Genomic DNA, 23014 nt, shown 5'->3' on the forward strand with positions numbered 1-23014 from the left:
TTGCTCACTGACCCCTCTGGACCCCATCCACAATCGTACTACAGAGAGAGAAAAATGCCCACTCGTGCTCATGACCAGCATGCATTGCGCCATCGCGGTATATGCGGCGTGGTGCACTTGCATGTTTATGCGTTGAAGTCGATTTCTGGCGGCTTTCCGGCCCGTTTAATGAGTAATAAAAGTCTAGCCTGAAAGTCAGAAAAATCTAAATGACTTGACGTGCTTTATGGTTTTAAATCTCTGCTCTGCACAAACCGTATGGGAGTCAGCTCCTCGGTTCTCTTGCGCTCAGAAACACCTTTCAAAGACGGTCAAAGAGCAAGTGTTCGGCGAGCCCCCGAGCCTCTTTCACAAGAGGACAGTCGAAAGTATGCAATGTTTCAGTCGGCCGAGCGAGACGGCTCCGGCAAGCTGTAAAAACAGGGTCCGGCAACAAGCAAGGCCTTGTTTTTTCCTGCCGACTTGGCGGAGAAAGACAGTGAGACAGAGGTCAGAGAGGCAGCCGGAGGATGGGTCTAATCCTGCCGGGAGCTCGGCCGTTTGAAGTCACATCTGCTGCAGATTTCTCTCGGCCGAGCTCAGGCAGGAGGAAGTCTTAAGTCCGAGGGGGGGGGGTGAGTTTCCCCTGGTGCTGCTGAGACGCCTCGGCGCTCATCCTGGGTCACCTCCACTGGACCTGCGTTCACGCGGCTCGGTGTTTTATTGTTCTCAGAGGAAGCGCCGAGCTAGAATCAGACGGTCCCTGTGGGAATGATTGCGCCGTGTGGCTAGCATTTGCATTACATTGCAGCGCACTCGTCACGTGTGAACGTAATTGATTGTTATATAAACGATAAGGCAAGCAAAGAGTAGGTAGGTTTTTTTTTTTTAAACCGTTTTCAGATATTTCAGTGCCTCGTATGCTGTGTGAATGTCGCACGCTTTTCCTACTGCTTTTTCGTCAGTTCATTTATTCTTTCATTCATTTGGTTATTATTATTATTATTTGGTTATTATAGTATTTCTAAAAACAAACTTCCTAAAAGTTGATATACATTTTGTTTTGCAATTATTTAACATTTGTTATATTTTTGTCTATTTATTTATTGAAATATTTAATATTTGTGTGTTTTTATTTATTTATTTTTAATATAGTTCTGGCTATTTAAACGAACAACACCAGGGGTTAAACGAGGAGAAAAGAGTTCATCTGGACACACACACACACACATATATATAATGTATGTATGTGTATGTATGTATTCATATATTCTAATTATGTTAGAAAAAAAGAAGCAGCTAAATTTGTTAAAAACAACTTGTATTGCCATAATACTAATTTTCATAACAATAAACGTCCGACTGTTTTGGATATAATTCCAGGAAAACATAACCTACAACTGACCATAAATGAACCAAAAATGAGAAACAAACCCAGATATCTTATAATGAGCAGGGGCACGGCGACGTAGCATTAAATACTGTATATGCGCAGTTAAAGTTTGTTTCAAGTGTACGATTGGAAATGAATATTTGTTTAGGATTTTAGTGAAAGGACCGAGCTGATCCTTGGTTAGCACTCACGTTCCTGACCTCTTTTGTATACACCGACCTTGCTTACTATGAGGTCTCAGGTGCAGTGGCTTCAGGGTACGTACGTGCCCGAGTCATTATTCATGAATGGCCCAGGCCAATATCCAATATCCCCACGGGTAATTCTTCACTCATAAATGTATCTGCTTGTGTCTTAAGAAATGACCTCCGGAGGGTTGTTTTGTGCTTTAATAAATGCAAAATCAAGTCTTGTGAGCAGTTAATGAGGACTGAGAAAATGAAAGTTGCATACAAGTCAATGGGCAAATCGGTTTTGTTGCAAATGAGGCACGCACACACACACACACACACACACACACTCACGGTCAATCTTGTTGTCAAAACAGCTCTCCTGTGCTCAGGCTACCGCGATGGAGAGAAAATGAAAGAGAGAGTTCATTCACAGTCGTGGCTTCGTCAGCACGTTCTCTTCAGATCACTAAAAAGACAACTGTAACTCGTGACGTGTCAAAACGCGACAAGGCTCGCGCGTAAACTGGTGTTTGGTTTGGTGTGCAGATGGAAATGTATTTATGTACTTCAGGGCATTGTGAACAATCTATGAAGTTCACAGACTTCGTGCCAGCAGTCGTTTGGCGAGAGCATAAGCCGTTGTGACATAATCTGTTTGAGTTAGACTGACAGGCCGAGTCAGAGAGGAGTCAGTGTCTGCCACACATGTCAGCTTGAGCTCCTGTCAATCCAAACACTGACAGCTTTTTTTTTTTTTATAAATTTTTTTTTTTTTTTTTTTTTAGATGGAATTCTTCAGTTCGTCAATCCAAAAATGAAACTATAAGCAAACTTGTTTTTCTGGCAGAGAGGTTATTTAGAAACCGCATAGAAAAATGAGTCTAGACTAAGACCTCGACTGAAGTTCATCTGGTGGTAATTACTAGTTAAATAAACATTATACAATAGTTCCGATCTTGACATTCGGGTTGGCTGAGCAGCCTTCCAGGACTTCTAATCCAATCCAACAGCATTGAGTAAATAGTACTTTGTACTGTTTTGCTTATTTTTGTGAGTTATATTGTTGCTGCCGGTAGATGGCAGTATGTGAGTCACTGAGACATTTGCTGAACCCATTCAGTCTACAACAGCGATTAATTCAGGGAAAAAAAAACTTGATCTGTTTACACATTCTAGTTCAACATTCGCTGTATTTATGTATGTTTTTAATAAAAAAAATTAGCAGAACATTTTCCAAGCAAATCGAATGTAATAAATGAATATGCATGAGACGGAGTGAAACAAAACGGGAGTCGTTGAGCGAGTCATTGAATCATTCGCTCAGCCTATTTGTTCAAAACGACTGATTCATTCAGGAATGAAACCAGGGCTGCATCCAAAATCGCAATTAGCTCTACTGCTGCATAGTATACAGTAGGCGAAAAACAGCATGTCCAAATTCACAGCATTCCTAAAACAGTAGGTTAAAGTCTCCAACCTTGTCTCATAAAAGTATGTACAACACGATTTCTTACGCGCCTTAGTTCGTGTTTTGAAATAACGCTAGTAAAGCTCCTACAACTTTCATTCCTTTTCGCACAAAATATAATTTGCAGATTTCGATCTAAACATTCGCACATAAGTTCTAAATACAATTTTAATATGCCGTGAGATTTGAAAACCGATACTTTTGAACATATCGTCGCGCATCCATCTTCATATGCTTTTTCGAACTCACTCGGTAGCTCGCGCGATATGACATCGCACTTGCTTGACGAAAAGCTATGGTACGAACCCCACGAAACCACAGTTAAACAAAGGCCACGTAAAAAAGTTAAAATAGCACGACCAATACGTTTTTTTTTAATCGGTCTAGGGTAGGTTTAGGGTTGGGTTTGGTGCAGGGCATGTTTCCGTCGTGCTAGAGCATTAACTTGTAGCGATTCACAACGGATAGTTGAATTACGTACCACCGCAATACGTACAACACACAAACAACATAATACAGACACAGCAATATGTGCCTCTATCAACATAAAACAAATACATGCCAGGGGCGTTTTAGTGCTACCTCGCTGGACGTTTCACTTTGAAACTGCCGCAAAACATGCACTGTGCAATTAAGATGCTGCAGAAATGTAGACGGACATTTTTCTAACGAGCCTGGGTTGGCTTTTCAGTTCTTTATCTATGTAAACACGAGCCAAACAGGACCGCTGCGCTCATGTCTTTTGCAGCGACATTCCATTCTAAAAAAAAAAAAAAAAAGTTCTTAAGATCATATTTTTTTTCTTTCCACACTGACCCACATGTCTTTTTTACTCACATATGCAATCTGTAAGTCCCCTTTAGATGTGTACGTGTATGTATATGGGTGTATCCAGCTCATTATTCCAGCTCATTACTTTCCATTATATTTAAACAAGGCAAACAGTTCAGCTGACTTAAGTGTTTTTTTTTTTCTCACAGTTTGGTAATGGCTTTCGTACGATGCTGTAAACTACTTGAAAGCCCTTAAGGACGAGCTTAGATGACTAACTGCCACTTGGCCCTAGTGATAACCATCCGCACCGAAATTCGCTTTGGCGGGATAATAATTCTGTTAATCTCCGATTACATCTTTTAAAAAGGCAATTTCACACCTGAAAGCCATGTCTGATTTGGGTTTATTGCTTCAGACGCTCCCATCATGCAAGCTGGCGATTTATGCGCCGAAGCTCAAACTGCGGCGGAGTTCTGTTCCACTTTTACGGTAATTGCTTCGTGTTTACACTGCCATTGTTTACAGCGAGCGAAAGTGTCTCAACAAGGGTGTGAACACGAGACTGTTTATACAGCTTGATCCAGCCCTTTTTTTTTTTTTTTTTTTTTAGTCAGCTCTTCAGTTTTGTTGTTTACATTTTACAAATTGCCCAAATACTTCCCTCGCCTGGAGACAAACGCGATTCGCTCGAGACGAAGACGTTCTGGTTTTTTCGGTGGTGGCTGTTTTGCTGCGCGTCCTCGCAAGACGGTCTGTTTACGATCCGCCGCTATCGCCGCCCTCATCTGCGAAATGTAAGAGAGATCCTCAAATAACATTTTTCCCCCTCGTATGGCTTTGCTCAGGCAAAAACCCCCTTCATCCCAATCTGTACCTCCATCTGCTCCCTGCGGTTTAGCAGAAAACAGTTTGCTTCTCTCCTGTTCCACGCACAGAGCCGCCTTTTAAAGAGGAGTCTCGGATATCTCCCAGCGAGACTCACTAGGAATGCTGGGATATGTTAATACGGGTGTTAAAAACACAGTCGGTGTGGCGGTGGAAGTGTGTTATGTTATGATCCTCGCTTCACCGAGGGGGCCGCAGCGAGTGATGATGTAAAGTTTATTGATTCACGGCATCGATCGGCCCCTCCTGCGGCACAGCACCTCAGAGGCATGTTGGTCCTCTGACAAACTCTTTCTTTCCTCGTCTTTTCCGGGGTTTTTTTTTTTTTTTTTAGTAGCTCCAGTGCCCGACAACTGAGGCATGACACTGAAAATGACATATTGCTAATCGGCGTGGACTCCAGAGAAACGCAAACGACCCCTGCGCTGTCTTACGAGTGCACAAGGGGGACGCTGCGCATTAGCTAGCTAGCTGGCTCTCCAAAAGAAGATAGGAAATGAACGAGGAAAATTAAAGGGAACCAAGGTCAGAGTGTGCCTGGGCCCTTTGTATAATTCATGACTTGCGTCCTCCATTTAACTCGTGTTTTTCTCTCTCTTTTCAGATGGTGGCAACTCAGATAAACTGCGCCGTCGCAGAGAGCCGGACTGCAGCGTTCATGTCCTCGTGTCACCGCGATTCAAGATGAAGAGATCGCAACCTCGCGTTCATTATTCAGAGAAGCCGGAGCGCGCCAGGTAGCAACACCTGAGTGAAACCTGAGGGTCAGGCTGAGCGCAGAGGTAGACTTTATTATAGCACTGCTGGAGAGCTCAATGAATCTATTAGACCCTCACACACACACACACACACATACATACACACACACACACACACATACACACACACACATACATACACACACACACACACATTTGCAGTGGCACACTTCAGCCACACATGCACTTGATTTTCAGTGAATCAGTGAACAAATAATATTACAGCTTTTCATGAACTTTTGTTTTGTTGTTGTTTTTGATGACGTAACCAGCTAATCCCAAAGTCAATTTACTGGAAAAGTTTGCGATAAGATAGATGTATCAGCAAGGATGCATTCAACTGATTTTTTAGGAATAAATATGAATGTAATAAATAATAATAATAATAATAATAATAATAATAAATACAAACATAATTTCATAATTATATTAGAATGATTTCTGAGGGATCATGTAACACTGAAGACTGGAGAAATTATGCAGAAAATGCATTAAACTAAAAAATTGTTATTTCACAATAGTTCTACTTCTTTCAGCATTCTTGATCAAATAAATGCAACTGTGGTTACATTCATTCATTCATTCATTCATTTATATTAGCGATATTAGCACATTTAAATGGTACTGTGTTTATTTAATATTTTATTTATTATTTTATTATATCCTTGAGTGTGTGTGTGTGTGTGTGTGTGTGTGTGTGTGTGTGTGCACGTGTGCGTATCATGTAAAATATTTCTAAGTGCTTTCTATTTTTCACCATGCATTTTTTCACTTTTCACTTCACTTCCTTCCTTTCATTTCCTATTTTGAAGGCATTCGCAATGTCTAAATGCTATTTTCGAACGCAGCAAAAAGGCTCTACAAAATCTGATACGAATGTTATCTGGTTAAATCAAGTTCAAATTGAATGAGATTATTAGGCAGAAAAATAGAGGCTGATGAAATATTTATTATTTACACAGTGGAACAAATAATCCTAATGTAACCCGATTTTTCAAATGAAACCAATCTCCTCTTCTCTTTAATTTTTTTTTTTCGCACCGCACCATAATTATGCACTACTAAATTATGACATACCAAAGCTTGACAGCTCTCTGCCTCGACGTTTCGCATTTGAACGTATCATTTTGGCAATCAGACCCTAGCGAGACATTCCCTGGCACGGCAGAACCGCATGAATGATTTGCATTTCTATTTATTCTCTTACCATATCGACGTAGTCCGTGCGTTATGTTTTTCCGTATCGTACCTCGGCGAGCAGTCGAGGTCACGACTCCGCTTCTGAGACGCATGTCATTGCCTACAGTACAGCACGCGATATATTTTATTCCTTTCTAACTTTATGTAATTACCGAAGGCATTGGCTTACGTTGTGGAATTCTACCAATCTTCACGATGGAGTTGGGTTTCCGTATCTTTTTTCGAGATCTGAAACATTTACGCCTTTGGCAAAGGCCCTGATTTCTTTGTTTCTGACGTGCACAGATGTATTGGTCTTGATATTTTTCCCGTCTTGCGGTTTGCCCAGAGGGACGCCGTTATCATGTAGCTTTCTTGAACTTCTGAAATGTTAAACGCACCGGTTTGTCACGTCAGATTTCCTCCACATGCTGAGGGAAACACCATAATGCATTACACCATCTCTTGTATATTTTCGCATGCCAGCGATAACGGAGGTTAATGTAAAGTAAATGCTTGAAACAATGACATTAGACTCTCTTAAACTTAAATCAGTCATCGCCGGGTTTCCTTCTCTCGCATTTAGTCGAAAAAACGTTGAGGTAAAAATTACGAATGCGTTCGGTGATGCTGAAAGATACTGGATGAAAGCGATATCTGCGCAGTTTGAATGCAGGCCTAAAACACTCAAGCTTATCATCACCTTTCACGTTACTTGATCCTCTTTAGCATTTCTTTATATGCGAATGAGTTTGTCTGCTGAAACATATGAAGTGCGACAAGAGTTGAATTTAATAAAGGGAACCGTCTGATGTGACACGCGTTCAAATCTGCTGAAAAAGCTCTCCACCGGGAGAGAGATCGTTTGATTAATTAGATGGTTTGTAGAGAGAGATTTAATGGTGCAGAGCTGTCAAAATACCACGCCGGTTTTAACCACAATAAAAACAGATACTTGGAGCGAAACACACACACACACACACACACACACACACACGGTATCAGCTCAGTGGCATGCTTTGTTGTTCAGGTCGCTTCAGATGGACTTTTCTATTTTTTTTTCCTGAGACAGGAAAAAAATCTGTTGTTCAGGTGAGACCAATATTTTGTTCAATAGATGTACAGTCCAAATAAAAAAAGAGAGAGAGAACAGAAAATCCTGTTGCTGCATTGCCGTGAGAAAATGCAACAACAGAAATAAACACAACTCAGGGAATGGAATAGTTTGCACTCATAGCATGTTTTTTACATTTTCATAAGAACTCTTATTGTGTTTTTCACAGGTCAACTCAACTTCAAAGGGGGTGTATATGTGTGCGTGTGTGTGTATATATATTTCAATTGTTATAATTGTAATAACTTAATAACTTTATTTGTTCGTTCATTTATCAATCACTGAAATGAGAATAGTTTCATAGTAATTTATTGATTTATTATGAGACCGATTGCACAAAAACATTTTATTTCATGATCAAACTAAGTTTTTATTACATAAAGATTTATTTATTAGACAAACACTAATAGATAATTTTTTTGTGCTTTTGCATTTGTTTGTTCATTCAGCATTATATATTATATATTATTATTATTATTATTATTATTATAATTATTATTATTATTATTATTATTATTATTATTATTATTATTATTATTATCGCTGATGTTATTATTATTATTATTATTATTATTATTATTATTATTATTATTATTAGTAGTAGTAGTAGTAGTAGTAGTAGTAATAATAATAATAATAATAATAATAATAATAATTGTTGTTGTTGTTAACAATATATTGTTGTATAACTATAATGTTTCCACAGTCTTTGCATTACCCATAGACAAATTAAACTTCAAACAAATTAAAAAAAACTTTTTCAAAAAGTCCTTGCTCCATCTCTAATTGATCGTATTTATGTATTTCATCTCCGTGATATGAGCACAGCTCGCACACCCGGAGCGTAGCCGTGCTGGACGTCAGCGTGTAATACTAGGCCAGCGAGTCCCAAGCAGTAACGTTTGAGTAAGCGCTCTCGGTGTGAGAACATGCCTGGAGACGGCCTGCTCTGGCTTCAGGCCAGCTGAACTGATAGGTTAACAAGAAGAACTTGTTCTTATCAATGGGGCCCTTTATTCGTTCTGTACACAGACACACAAACTCTCACACTTACAGCCCCGCAGGCATAACAGCGCCGCTGACACCAGCGCAGCTCTAATCACGCCGCTTTAAGTGACACGGTCAGAAAGGCATTGCTATTGTTCCTCCGGCGAGGAACACGAGAAGCGTCCGGTCGAGCCGAGCTCTGCCCCCGATGGCCAGGCGTCCCTCTCCTCAGCTGGGTTTATCTTGGCTGCAGGCTAGCGGCGACTTTGGGCTAGAGAAAACAATCCCGCGCTCTCCTTAACAGGCTAATCTCTTGCGCTAAACCCTGGCGAAGGCAAAAGCGTTTTTGACAGCGTTTAATTACAAACAGCACGGTTTCAGGTAACTCCTCCTCCTCCTCGCACGCTCGTCCGCTTCTCTGCAATTATGTCCTGTTGGTCTCGTCAGTGCAGCCGGGTTTTTTTTTTTTTTGTGCACTGCGTAGCTCAGCGTTTCCACTCATGCAGCAGAAAGGCCAATTGCACCATTACTCACCGGCCAGCGCTCTGTGACCTCAGCAGAGGTGACCTGCCTCGACTGGGACGCAGACTGATGGGCCAAGCAGGACTTGCTTCAGCAGGCAGGTGATAATTGCTTTAATAGCACAATGACAGTGAGAGCGCCACATTACAGCCTGATCCATTACTCATTATAAGGTGACCAGACTTCAGAGATGAAAACAAGGGATATTTTTTTTGTTCCGTGGTCAGTGATGCATTTGAAAACTTCCACTGACAGTCTAATTTTATTCTAATTTTATTTATGTGTGTGTAGGCACACGCACACACACACACACACACACATATATATATATATATATAAGGCACACCTCAAACACAGAGCCTCTTTCTTTGGCATTATGTGAAAATCGAGAAAATTCAACCAAGACAAGTGGAGCTCCACAAGTGTGGCTCATCCTTTGGTACAATTTCCAGATGTCCGAATGTAGACAATAACACACAAGTATAAAAAACACAGAGATGTACAACCACCACCATACCGCTCAAAGACACGAATTCTGAGTTCCAGAGAGGAACATTTTTTGGTGCAAAATGAGCGAATCAACCCCAGGACAGCAGCAAAAGATTTTGTGAAGATGCTGGCTGAAACTGGTAGGATAGTGTCATTATCCACGGTAAAACAAGTCCTGCACCACCATGAGCTGAGCGAGGAGAAAGCCATTACTTCAAAAACCACCATAAAAAGGCCAGACTGCAGTTTCCAACTGAGAGACGTGTTCTGTGGTCTGACGAAACAAAAATTGAACTGTTCGGCCATAATGATAAGAAACCGACACAACTGTCCCAACTGTGAAGTACGGGGGTGGTAGTATAACGTTGTCGGGCTGCTTTTCTGCAGAAGGGACTGCTGCGCTTCACAAAATAGATGGCATCATGGGAAAAAAATGTCTGAAGACATCAGCCAGGTAGTTAAAGCTTGGGCGCCAGTGGGTATTCCAAATAGACAATGACCCCAAGATTACTTCCAAATTAGTTACAAAGTGGCTTAAGGACAACAAAATCAAGGTATCGGAGTGGCCATCACAAAGCCCTGATCTCAATCCCTTCGAAAATTTGTGGGCGGCACTGAAAAGACGAGCGCGAGCAAGAAGGCCAACAAACCTGACCCAGTTACACCAGTTCTGTCAGGAGGAGTGGGCTAAAATTCCAACAGAGTTTTGTAGAAAGCTTGTGGATAGATACCCGAAACGTTTGGCCCATGTGAAACAGTTCCTGGGAATTCTACCATATACTAAGGACTGATGAAAGTAATAAAAAAAAAAAAAAAAAGAAAAATCCATAAAATTCTCCCTTGCTCGATTCTGACATTTAACAAATGCAAAAAAAAGTTAACATTTATTGATCCAAAACAGAAAAGTTTGCTCTGATTTAATGTTTAATAGTAAAGATTTTTTTTATATATATATTATGTTTTCAGTGTTTTTGTAGAAACCGTGATGCATTTTTATGACTCTTTGATTGATGCAACATTTAAAAACATAATTACATCCATTTGAAACTGAAATTATTTGTAACAATGTAAACTAAAAAGTAATTAAATGTTTCCTTGCTAAAAAAAAAGTTAATCAATCAATCGGTTTGCCGTGCTTCTTTATCGAGGATTAAAATTATTTCTAAATTATTACTACATGGATACAGTGCTATAGAATAAAAAAATAAATAAAAAACTGATGAGCTAAAGATCCCCATGTATGTAAATGTTTCTCCATGCACAGAATTGTTTTCTTTTCTTTGCGTCGATGTGTGAAGCTGCTTGACAGACACACGACGGCCTCAAATAACCTCAGTCACGTAAATAAGCCAATGAGCTTCTTGCTTTTTTCCAAATGTTTAAATTATGACACCAGAAGAATAACTGGACCGTGTGCAATATGATATCGCATGGTTTTTGCAGCAAAATTATTATTTCACTTTGCGGGCTTTTTTTAAAAACGGGACAAACCGAGGACAGCTCAACCCAAGCATACAGTCCCCTAAAAACGATGACCGTCCCTTAAAAAACGCTACATGCTCATATGCACGTAAAGAAAAAACCCTTCTTCGACCTACTTATGTTTCTCAATTGTTCCGAAAAAACAATGTAACTGAATTACAAGATCGATTCTTGACTTCAGCCTCTGTGAACCTGAGATGCATTTGATCGTCGCTCCTATTGTCTGTCAGTCACTCGAACACCCACTTGCCATCGCACAAAGCCCTTAAAACCCGCTTAAACATTTGATGAGGATTTGAAACATTTGTTTCCGTTGTGTTGCTAAGGCCCGGGCACAATGCACGTGCAGGGATAAACCTGAAATGAATCAAAGCACGTTTATACGTATGTGGGTGACTTGGCAGCGGTAACATCCACAATTTTAGGGGTTGCGTGGCGTGTTTCTCATGAATAGGCCGAGATCCTTTCATTTGAAAAACATGTGACGGGAAATCGTAAATCACATGATATACTTCACGGCGCTGGAGCGGCGGAGCAAGATTTCACTAATTCCTTCCCTAAGGGGAAAATGCGGTATCTTCTGCGGTGGCTTTCGGTGAAAGATGAACATATTAGTTGTAGTAATAGAATACAAGACACAGTTTTCTCGGAACGGTTATTAGCAGGGAACATGAAATATGCTCGTTACGAGTGATCGTATTTTACAGAAGCGTACACATAACATTCGTCTCGAAAGCTGCTCTTCTGTTTAATGAAAGAGCGCACTTTAGGCTACATGGTCTTTTTTTCAAATCTTTTTGGCTTGTTGTGTTTCTTGTATTCTTAGCGCAGAGCAGAGGGATATAAAAGACCGGTTCAGTATACGTTTCACAAGAACATTAGCACTTCTGCTGGTGTTCCCTACCAACATTAGTGCCGTGATATTCCCTCAGAGCGGCCCGTTTTCGGTCCGTCCCTTGAAAAGTTTTCCTTTTACCGTTTCACGTCCTCCCCCACAAGCCAGCAAAGGCATCTTTTTTATTTCCTTTAGCTTTTGGTTATTTTTCAGCCAAGAAGCTCAGTATACACAAGCCCCTGTGTGTGTGTGTGTGTGTGTGTGTGTGTGTGTGTGTGTGTAGGTGTTCCTCTGCCTCAGGTCATTTAGATGGAGGCTTTTTACAGGTTTCCACTGTACAGTTAAAGGTAGACGTTTTGACATTTCTTAAGTCTTAAACCCTCCGCAGCGCTTCTTATTTGCAGTGCCCAACCACACACACTTACATGCTCACACTGGAGTCTGTGTTTACAGTAAGTTTCTTGCTAGAAAGATAACAAAAAAGGAAAGCAAAAAAAACCTATTTGGCTGTTTGTGTGTATAGCGCTATTGTTACATCGCTATTTTACACTTTGCTTTCATTTAAAGGTTATAGTTTTGTTATGCTTTTGAAATATATATATATATATATATATATATATATATATATATATATATATATATATATATATATATATATATATATTGCACGTTTTAATATGCAGCATTGTCTTTTTTTATAACAAACCTGTCAGTTGATTAAAAATCATTTATTCAAATAATTTCATTAATTAAATCACATTTTACATTTAAATGAGTCACATTACATTTCAAACGATATTAACAGTTTTGATGATAGTCAACTACGTTGATATGCGAATGAAAATGTTTTTTATTGTTATATTTAGAATTATTTTTTACCCTACAAATTATTAATGCACGTCGCGTACGTAATAGCTCAATCTCTCAATCATATTATTTGGTTAAATCGCACACACTTGCATATTGACACTCGCGCGCATAATTCGATTCGTGCATATATATACATTCATGTTTATAGCGGGGGAACAGAATGTGCACTGTGGCGATGTTTGCTTCATTTCAAGGAAAATGTCAAGCACCGAAATGCAAATTCCCAGCTTAATTTGCAGCTAAACTCAGTCTTTGTCTGCTGCTGTTGCTATGTTACTAGAAATAATTTCCACGCTGACTCTTGATGAGCAGAAACTTAGATTCGCGTCTTATATCTGAGAAGATCTGGAATGCCGGCGCTTGTAGTGAATTTTTAAAGACACATGTCCAGTTACATTGATCGATGTCAAATCCACACACGGCAGATCACTCGCTTTGTTTACAGACTTGCGTGGGCTAGGAGCTTTGCAAGTTTATCTTTTTTTCTGTTTCTGTTAGCCAATTTTCTCCCCGAAGTTTGAACAACATCGAAGGCTGTTTTGACATCACAGCATATGGAATATGAAAAAGCATCAGAGAGAGGGTTTCTGAGCACTTCTCGCTCTCACAGTAGTTAGAGGAGCTCGAAAGTAAAGCGTACGCTTTTATTACTATTTTAAAAGGACTTCATGAGAGCCGCGGTTCTGGATTTTGTTTGGCAGACGGCTTGCTTTTTCTGAGTTAGCGTCGCGTGTGCGCGAAAGGAGAAGAAAAAAAAATAAGCTTGACCCTCGTGGTCATAATTCGTGTTATCGGCAGTTGGTCTAGAGGTCCGGAGCAAAAACAGTCAGAATACATCATGTCACAGTGACCCTGGCTTTTCTAGCCAATCGCATTAATTGAAGTGCACTACTAGCAAGGGGAATGAGAGAAAAGAGAGAGAGAGAGAGAGAGAGAGAAAACAGACTTGTGACTTTTGCTAGTAGCAAAACAAGCAGCGCCGACTGATTTTCCAATATCAAAAACCAAAAGCAACTCAAGGTTGTTTGAATGCAAGCCATTGTAATAATGCTTGGAGAGAATGTGCCAGTTTTGGAAATGTCTTTTAAAAAGTCATTTAAAATGCATTTTGAATCGTTTTTTGCCTAATCGGTGCATTTTCAATGCAAGCCCAGCAGGAACGTGTTTCAGAAAACTGCATGCGCTCTTATCCAAGCATTTCCACATGCGGTACAATCTGTTTGACAGAACAATGTCATCCTAGGTCGACTGCAACAGTGCTGCTCTTTGAAGCTGGTTGCTGTAGTATGGTGTTGGTAAGCCTATACACCCGAGAGACAATGGACTGGCTCTGTGCCGTTGTCATCTTGATATGTTTGGGTTAAAAAAAAAAAAAAAAAAGTGGTAACAGCTTTTTAAGATTGACTGTGACACTGAATACAAGATCGAACTGTTGCCACGCTGACTGAAACCGACCGACGTAGTGCGGGGCCAACAAAAACCGACTCTCTGCTCGTGGAATCGTTCGCTTTTGCCACAATAGATTGCAATAGGAAACAATTGCAAGGCAATGTGCTGAGGGTCTGAAATTGAAACCCGCACCCAGAAAAGGGGCTCCTGCCATCCCGAAGAGGATCGCAGCCAAAGCTATACGATCCTGCCGCGGCACAGCTGAACAAATGCTGCCACAACGCTTCTTCCCAGCAGGCCTCGCTCTCAAGCAAACAAACCAGGGATAAAAAGAAAGACCACACCACGAAAGGATAGTGATCTTGGCACATAAACAACCAAATACGCTTAATAACATAGCCCAAAGATCTGAAACTGTGGAGCAATCCGCCCCGCAGGTGGTACGCGACTTGATTCTGGAGCTACAGAATACTAAAAATAAAAACCTGCGAGTGGCGTTTAGGCGTTTGATTTTCCGAAGGTGAAAAGCTGCGAGCTTAAAAGTGACCCGCTTTTGAGAGCGGTTTTCGTCGCAAGGATTTTAGACCATTTAACATTAGTTTTTTTTAAAGGTGTAGTATACATGTAATAACAGTGTATTTTGGGTTATTACACTGAACAAAAATACTATAGGGTTTCCTTTGAAACGATTATCACTCAGAAATTGCTAGTACATTTCAGGAGTAATAAAAACATTATACATTGACATTATAAAATACAAAGACTGCAATTAGTGTACACTGACCTAAAGTCATAAATAAATGTGTGATGTGCACGTAATAACATTGTAATTCTACATATATTGGATTGTAATTACTTATAAATGCTACTATTATATTGCATTTGGGTTATTACACAAAAAAAAATGCTGTAGGTTTTCTTTTTGAAACAAAACTAGTAACAGAGATTATTTTTTTATGACAATTTCTGAAAGGCTGGAATTGCATTTTCTTGTGAAATCTACTTCAGTGATCTAAGTTTTATTGAAACATCTATAAAAGTTGAAGGAAGTAGAGGATCTGAATACTTGTAACATTGTGGATAGTAATAAAATTCCCACAGATTGTCTTGGACTCAGAGATTAAAAAAACATAAAAAAAAACACATTGCTGTTTTACTCATTCTGATTTGATCAGCCGTGGTGCTTGGCCTGACAGGTTTGATGACCACTCACTAAGGCAATTTACCATTAGACGCCGCACTTACTGACACATGTGAGTCTAACAACAACAAAACGGGATCAAACCGGCTCTTTTGACTGTCAGCACAGTGTGAATGTTTCTGCAAAGCCCTGTTAACTGCCCGAGCTTAAAGCCGAATTTGTTTTCAATTAGTGTCCCAGTGCTGTTGAGTAGGTTCTGACAGCGGGCCAGTCACTTGGTTCTGTTCAAACTGCAGGTGGCATCAGTGATGTGCATTAGAGACCCACAGCCCTTGTCATGCTGAGCTGAACCCAGACATAACTGGATAAAGCCCGAAAAAAGGGCCGTCTGCACCACAAGTGGAAACCTAGACTAAATCGAATACATCTTCAGCCAGGACCAGGAGCACACGAAGTGGACTGAGAGTAATTCAATCTCGATGTGGTATTCTTCTCCAACGTCCCCACCTGAGAAGTGGGTCCTGGTTCTGTCCGTATTTCCAAACCTATGCCTATAAGGCAATTCTGGCCGACATGTGGTTATGGAGAACTGTGCGCATGTGTTTTATTAGGTGACAGACAAATAAAGTGTATCAGAAACAATGTGTGGGAAGACAGACCCTGACCTTAAGCTGCTGTCATCTTGACTCGCGTTTCACAAGGGTTTCAGTGTCAATCCCAGACCAAAAAAAAGTTTAATATCCTCCATATGCCCATGCGAGAGCAGCATCTTGGGTACGCGGTTGTCTTTTCCCTCAGCTTTGATCAAAACAATATTCCCTCAATATGCTAGCTCGTCTCTTGTCTTTGCTTATTGCTCTTGGATTTGACTAACAACAAAAATATATGAATAGCCCTCCTTTGACACCGCGTACGCTTTGATGAGGTTGTTATTTCGACAGCTGCCTGCTCTTCTTCCAGGAGAAACGTGTGGCGTGTTGTTACACCTCAAAACCTGCTGTGAAGCAGTTGTCGAAAGGGAAAAACGCAGAAGAAGAAAGGACTACAAAAAGAAGCGCCTAATTAGAGAGCGAAAGAAATCAGAAATCGGGGATGGATTTCCCGTCTTCACCTCGTCCTGGAGGTTCCTCAGAAGCCCCGGACCCCCCGCAGGAGAGGCAACGCATTGTGTCTGGGAAGAATTCGGTCTGCTTTCACCAGAGCTCCCGCCGGTCAGCGTGAGCAGAGGCTGCCAAGAGCAGCAGTAGCCCACATCCCCACCCTCCATTCGGGGCCGTTTGCCAGTTCCCTCTACCCTAGTGCTCCACGGGGCATAAGGGGGGGCGAGGGGATCAGCTTGCCCGTGGACCTGACCACCTCCAGGTCACCAGCTGAGTGTGGTATTGTAATTCGGTCTGTTGAAACGAAACCCAGAGAGCACAGGTGAGGGCCGCAGACGTGGAACTTCAGTTGGAACTTATCCAGGACGTCATGATATACACATTAGATCTAACAGACATTGTTTTATACGCAGTGGCCCCTTGGAGTTCTTTCTAAAGAGAGAACGACCGGAAAAGAGATAAAGGAGATATAAATATGAGTAAGGGAAAGAAAAGAGTGATTGTTCAAGGCTGGGACTGTGCATGGGGTTGAAACTGAAGACAGTTTGTGTTGTTGGGCTGGAATGATCCTATCTTGTACCCGACTCGGCTACAGAACATGTTCCTTGATGCCTGCTTACTAGTAAGAAACAAATACCTAGATATCTCAAACAGACACACACACACACACAAAATCGTCTACCTCTAATTCCTCACCAATAGTTTAGGCACAGTACTGAGGAATTGTCACTGACAGCAAATAATATTGAGATGGTCTGAAACTGATGTTCTATCCGTTTTCTCTCATCTCATCTCATCTCTTGCTGACTTTCATCATGCAGGGATGTGCTTCTTCGCTTTTTGTTATTCATATGCATGTGAAAATCATCAGAAAAACACAACAGTAGCCATGTAAGTGTCTTGTGACTTAGGAGAGGTGTAGGGCATTAAAGTGAAGAAATAAAAATAATCGCTGTAATGATTATTTAATAGCGCTGTTATTGTTTTTATTGTTAGGGATGTCATTTTAAAACAATTTAGTGTTTACAGTTGTTAAATTGATATAAAATAAACCGCATAATAACGTAAGTGACCTTTGCACAAAATCAGGATTTTAAAATTAAAATCGATTTTTTTGATTATATCAGTTGACATCCTAATAAATAAAACTGATATTAATTATTATTGAGGTAATGAATTGTTTAATGAGTTTTCATTGAGTTGCTTCTTTTTAAACAAACATTATTTTAGGATTTATTTAATATATCCCCTTTCACTCATTTACAAAAAGCCCCTTATTTTATTTTATTTTTTTTATTGGAGTAACGAGGTAAACGCTCTTCCTGCAATTGAACTAAAACTACCTTGTGTTTACCTCTCTCCTGTGGTGTTACAGTAATCATTCGGAATATGCAAATGCTCCTCTCGCATTTATCAAAATGTCTCTTCTCTTCAAAAACAAAGACAAAAACACACAGCTGTGCCCATTCCGCTCTACTCTGTACAGCCAAAATGCTCCGCATTTGTAAAACACGGCTCATTTTTGTGATAGTTCAGCATTAAGAGGAATAACAAACCGAGCGCCACATGACCTGTCAGTTGTAATGATTGATGGTGGTTGAGGAACAAGCATAGCTGACTTAATTAAATGAATGCCCTACCCCGCGCTTTAACTTAATTACATTAGCCCTCTCTCCAGCGTGTTTGTTTTTTCTTTTCTTGCGGGAGAGATCGCGGTCATCTTGAGATCTTAAGCGTGTATTTGAAGAGGTAGGGGAGAGGGGTGGTCTAAAGAAGCAAAAGACCATTTCGGTGCGACTTCAGAACAGTTAAGCGCTTGTGCTGGCGTTTTGCGACGAGACATCTCGAGCCTTGAGTCTTGAGCCGTGCCTTCGGGCCAGGTCCCGCTTCGTGAAACCGCGTTCTTCGCTCCCGGGCACGGATCTGACCGCACGCGGGCTGCCGTTACTGCACTTCACTCCCGAACAACTGCTGAGATGTCACAATAAACGCTGTAGCGCTGAAGCTGACCCGTTTAAATCATTTCACAGCGTTTTTCAAGTTTCGAAACTTTAGATGTGCGAGAATTAAATGAATAATTCAGAGCGGCGCGGAAACGCATTTGGACACTAAAGCCAGAGTTAAAAAGATGCGAATGTCTGTCCATAGGTATCAAACAAAATATTTAATAAATAGGAATTAATTTTTGATCACAAACGCACAGCTTTTCTGCAAGGGAGAATAAATGTTGGGCTTGAAATGATAAAATGGTAGGTAGGCAGAACAGTTTGAAATAAAGATGAAGCGCTGTGATGGTTTCCGGGGTGTGAAATGCTAGCGGAGCTTGTAGTTAATGTAATGAACGACACCTAGTACTGTACACCTGTGTGAAGTTGAAGAGAAATGCTACACCAGTCGGTTGAAAGCCATTGAATAAATGCTAGATGTTCATATGTTTGGGGGCCCAAATATTTGTGGAGGATTTTAATCCTGAAAACTCGAATCAGTGGTTTGACAAGCGAACTCAGTTCTGAGGGAAACTTGACAACTGGTGCAGATGACACAGGTTTGTAACTAGATATTTGTATGTTTTTATGTGTGGTTTAAGTAGTATCCGGACGTTTTTGAGGCCGCAGATCAGTCCTGAAAACGCGTACTAGCAGTCAAGCATTGCTTACAAAAAAACAACAACGTTTTTAGAAGTTATGTATGCTTGAAAGTCAAAATCCAAAAAGCGGGACAAAAAGAAGGTCAGACTCTGCAGAAAGCTGTGATATGGATTTACAACGTGAGCTCAGAGCAACGCTCTTACAGTATTATTTGCTGAAAGCGTAATCAAAGTGCCCAAAATATAATGCATGTTCAGGAGTGAGGGAGCTTGGTGAATAACGGGCGTAACTAACACATTTGCATTTATGCCTTTTGGCAGACTTGCATTCAAGGTACACTTTACCAGTTGAGCTGGTAGGAACACAGTCGCAACATCAGAATATAATACTCGAGCAATGATCCCTGCAGTCTAGATTATCATATCAAGCATTAAAACTTGTTTCTAACAATTCTATTTTTGTCATAGTTTGAAATAACGCATGACTCATCATCTGAACTCTGCAGCAAAAAGGAGAATAGCAGCATCATAGTCAGTTTTGTAACTTTTTTGTTTTGCTTCATTGAATAATTAAATTTCTGCTTTTGCTACTTTAGTTTACGGTTTTAATCGAAACTGATGTTTTGGTCTCCGTTACCAGAATTCAGTCATTTCGATTTGTTTTTTAAATAGATTTGATCGTAAATTCTCGCTATTAGCAAACCATTGACTACGACTTGTGCCTCAAACTCATAATTTGCTGCTTATTAATAGGAAGATTGGATTGGTCATGCAGAATATGTGCTTCATAAACAGCCAATATGTTAATGACAGGCATGCCAATAAACAACTGGTTAATAGTTAGAATATATAGCTCCTTATACTAAAATGTTAACTTGTTTAAAACTAGCTGTATCAAACCAGCACACAAAACACGTGCATATAATACTAAAGCAGGTTCACACGCACTGCTAGAAAGTGATACAGTATACAACAGTCAATGTTCTGGAAAAAAGACATCAAGATGGCTAAATAATTAATAAAAGTATATCCAATTAAACCGCAGTGAATTAAAGTTCAAATACTCGGTGCCAGATAAACACAGCCCTGTCATCAACGTTTCCGACTTTTCCATCGCGTGACGTTATTTGTAATTAGTTTTGATAATAACGTTACGAAAGTGCATCAGATAGAACTCTGTTTCCCTTTCAATCCGCACTCAAAGGAAAACCACTTACTTTCACACCGGAGTCTCTCGGTCGCGGCGGGGTCAGAAGGGCAGCGGGAGCCTTCTGGAATTACGTGTGTTTTAGATACCGACTCCGACAAGAGAGAACGGAGCTCAAAAGAAGCGGCTCCCGCTGAGGCGTGCGGCGTCGGTCCTGAGAATGAGGCTCAGAAGCGCACCTTTGTTTCCTTTACGCTTTCGGCTGCGTGTAACTTAACCCCTTCGGGAGCCGTCGCCGGCGTTGTCCAACCTGTCTTTTGTTTCTGCGTTCCATCTCTCGCACTCTCGCTTTTCTTTTTCGCAGTTATTTTGCGAGTCCACGCCTGCCGATGAGCTCACTGGGCCGGGGCTCATGTTTCAGGAATTCGGAGAGGGCAGGCGGATTCTGGAGAAGGAGCGGGTCGTGGGGTCGCGTCCCCCGGAACGAAGCGGGAGTTATGAGGGCGAGGGGTCAGGCATGCCGCAGGACGTCAGCGCTCGGGGAGAATGAATCAGCGGCACCTGAGCGACAGCCCTCTGAGGAACACGGCAAAACTCGAACTGGGATTAGATCGTATACCATGCCGTTATAGCGCGACTTATATAAAACAACAGCGTCATCTGATATCTGGTGCGTGTGCGATGCCTATATCCGTCTGTGTGTTGCTGAGTAAAGAGCAAAATATAACTCACGGTAGCAAAGGCCTTTCAACCCTTATGAGCTTCGGTGATATTTGATTTATGTTTGCGAGCTGGAATCCAATAAGCTGCTAACTGAGCACAACATGCTTCGGTTCTTGATGCTTTATGATCTAATGGCATGAGGGGTCATAACCGAGTCTGCTCTTTAGAGAACAAAAGCTTTTCACACATCAAGAGATCTTCCTGTAACCGCTTGACGCACAGACGCGGAGAGAATGGACGATGTTGTTGTAGTTCTTTGTGCTGATTTGCTTTTTTTTTTTTAGGAGTTATTAGAAAGCGATGTTTATTGCGTATGCCGAGTGGATACTTTTTTGAGTTATCATCAGCCAAAACTTTTCAAATTGAGCAGCGTATGTGGTAACTTGTTAATAAATGAACAGCTTCACGTGGACGTGGCAAGGTTTATAAAGCTTTATGGTAATAGTAATTACTATTAATTAATTCATATTAATTAATTAAAATGCGATTTGAGCAAAAATGGTGAGTGAAAAAAAAAAGTTTCTTGGGGTGCTTTGTAAGAGCATGCTAAATTCTTGGAATGTTTCTTGAACTATTTTGAGTGCTATCTGTTCATTCAGATGCTTTGTACGCTTGAAAATAGTGGATAAAGTATAAAAAATATAGCTAAAATTTAGCTTCTACTTGGAACACTTGAGAATGAAACACTGGTGATCATGCTTTTCGGATACAATATTTTGTGAGATAATGCAAACATTTTGGGTTAAACTTTTTTTTTTTTTTTTTTGGGAGGGGGGGTGTCTTAGTTTCTTATTAGCATGTGTATTACTGGAAAATTTGCCATTTATTATTATTAAATAATGCCTTATTCTACTTTCTACTATTCTGCATCCCTAATCCTACTCAATACCTAAACTTAAAACCTACCTTACTATTACTATACAGTAAATTAATAGTTTTTTTAAAAGGGGAAAGTAACATGTTTCCTCATAAATCATTTCTCCATCACCATTTATCCATAGGGATTCCATGCATTTTACCTACATAGGAAGTAATCATAATATTTGAAACTCTACACAACTTTTTTCGTGCCTCACTGCACATTTCACTGCAGTTTCGAAGAGATATGTCCCTAAAACACAGATTCAACACGTGAACCCTGGCACGTTTTTATTACGTTGATATAGGGACGTACTGATGTGTTTTTATTACGTTGCTTCATCTATGTATGCATGTTCAGAATGCAGGTTCAGAATGCAAATATTTGGGGACTGTCACTAAAAGTTAATGCTGTATCATGTTGAAAATATGCCCTGGAATGAAAGCCTCTAGTGTTCACTTGTTTTGGAAACTGCGGTGATATGTACTTGTCGGTACGTATTTCTTGTCTCTCTAAAAAGTGCACCCAGGTATGTTTATGCCATGAGACCAGGCAGGTTTATTTGGACGTTTACCTACAGAGGCACAGTACGTGCTCTTCTGGGATGCCGTGTTTCTTTATATAACCGATTACACTGTATTTGACCTTATATTCGTCGCTGCGGTAATGCTCAGATTTCTGAAACACAAATCTCATTTCTGTGTCAGTCGGACCTTGATAGTGCAGAGACACCAAAGATACAAATATGTGCCAATTCTAGTTAAACCGCCATCACCAAATCAATACAGAATTTGTCATTGGTTTCGCTTCAACAAAAGTGACGCGCCGCCTATGTGCATTTGCCTAAAAACTATAAATGCGTCAAATATCGATGCTAAAACCAGTTTGAAATCTCGTTTGGAACAGAAAAAGTGTTTTGAGTGTATTGTTTAGTTTTTTCTCTCTCGTGCCTTCACCTGTCTAGCAGGAAGAGTGGCCTCTTTTAGTGACAGGAAATATCTGAGTGAGCACTCGAGGCCAAGATATCAGGAATCTCGATATCCACCCCCTTCCCTCATGGCGCTTTCACAAGTGCAATAGGCTAATCTCTCACACGGCTAACGCTCACATCTGAGGGAGTGCTCTCACCCCCGGCCAGGAATGTGGAATGAGTCACCGGC

General features: G+C 40.6%; 1 protein-coding gene across 1 annotated transcript in view; it reads right to left on the reverse strand.

The window, feature by feature from the left end:
- The window catches only part of flrt2 (fibronectin leucine rich transmembrane protein 2), a 35425-nt gene extending 14024 nt beyond the window's left edge, over positions 1-21401 (reverse strand). The window contains exon 1 of the mRNA XM_043219858.1: positions 20343-21401. The gene's annotated coding sequence lies outside the window, so the exon portion shown is untranslated. The remainder of the gene's footprint in view (positions 1-20342) is intronic.
- Positions 21402-23014: the final 1613 nt, after the last annotated feature.

Source organism: Puntigrus tetrazona, chromosome 20, assembly GCF_018831695.1.
Source record: "Puntigrus tetrazona isolate hp1 chromosome 20, ASM1883169v1, whole genome shotgun sequence".
Taxonomy (NCBI): Eukaryota; Metazoa; Chordata; class Actinopteri; order Cypriniformes; family Cyprinidae; genus Puntigrus; species Puntigrus tetrazona.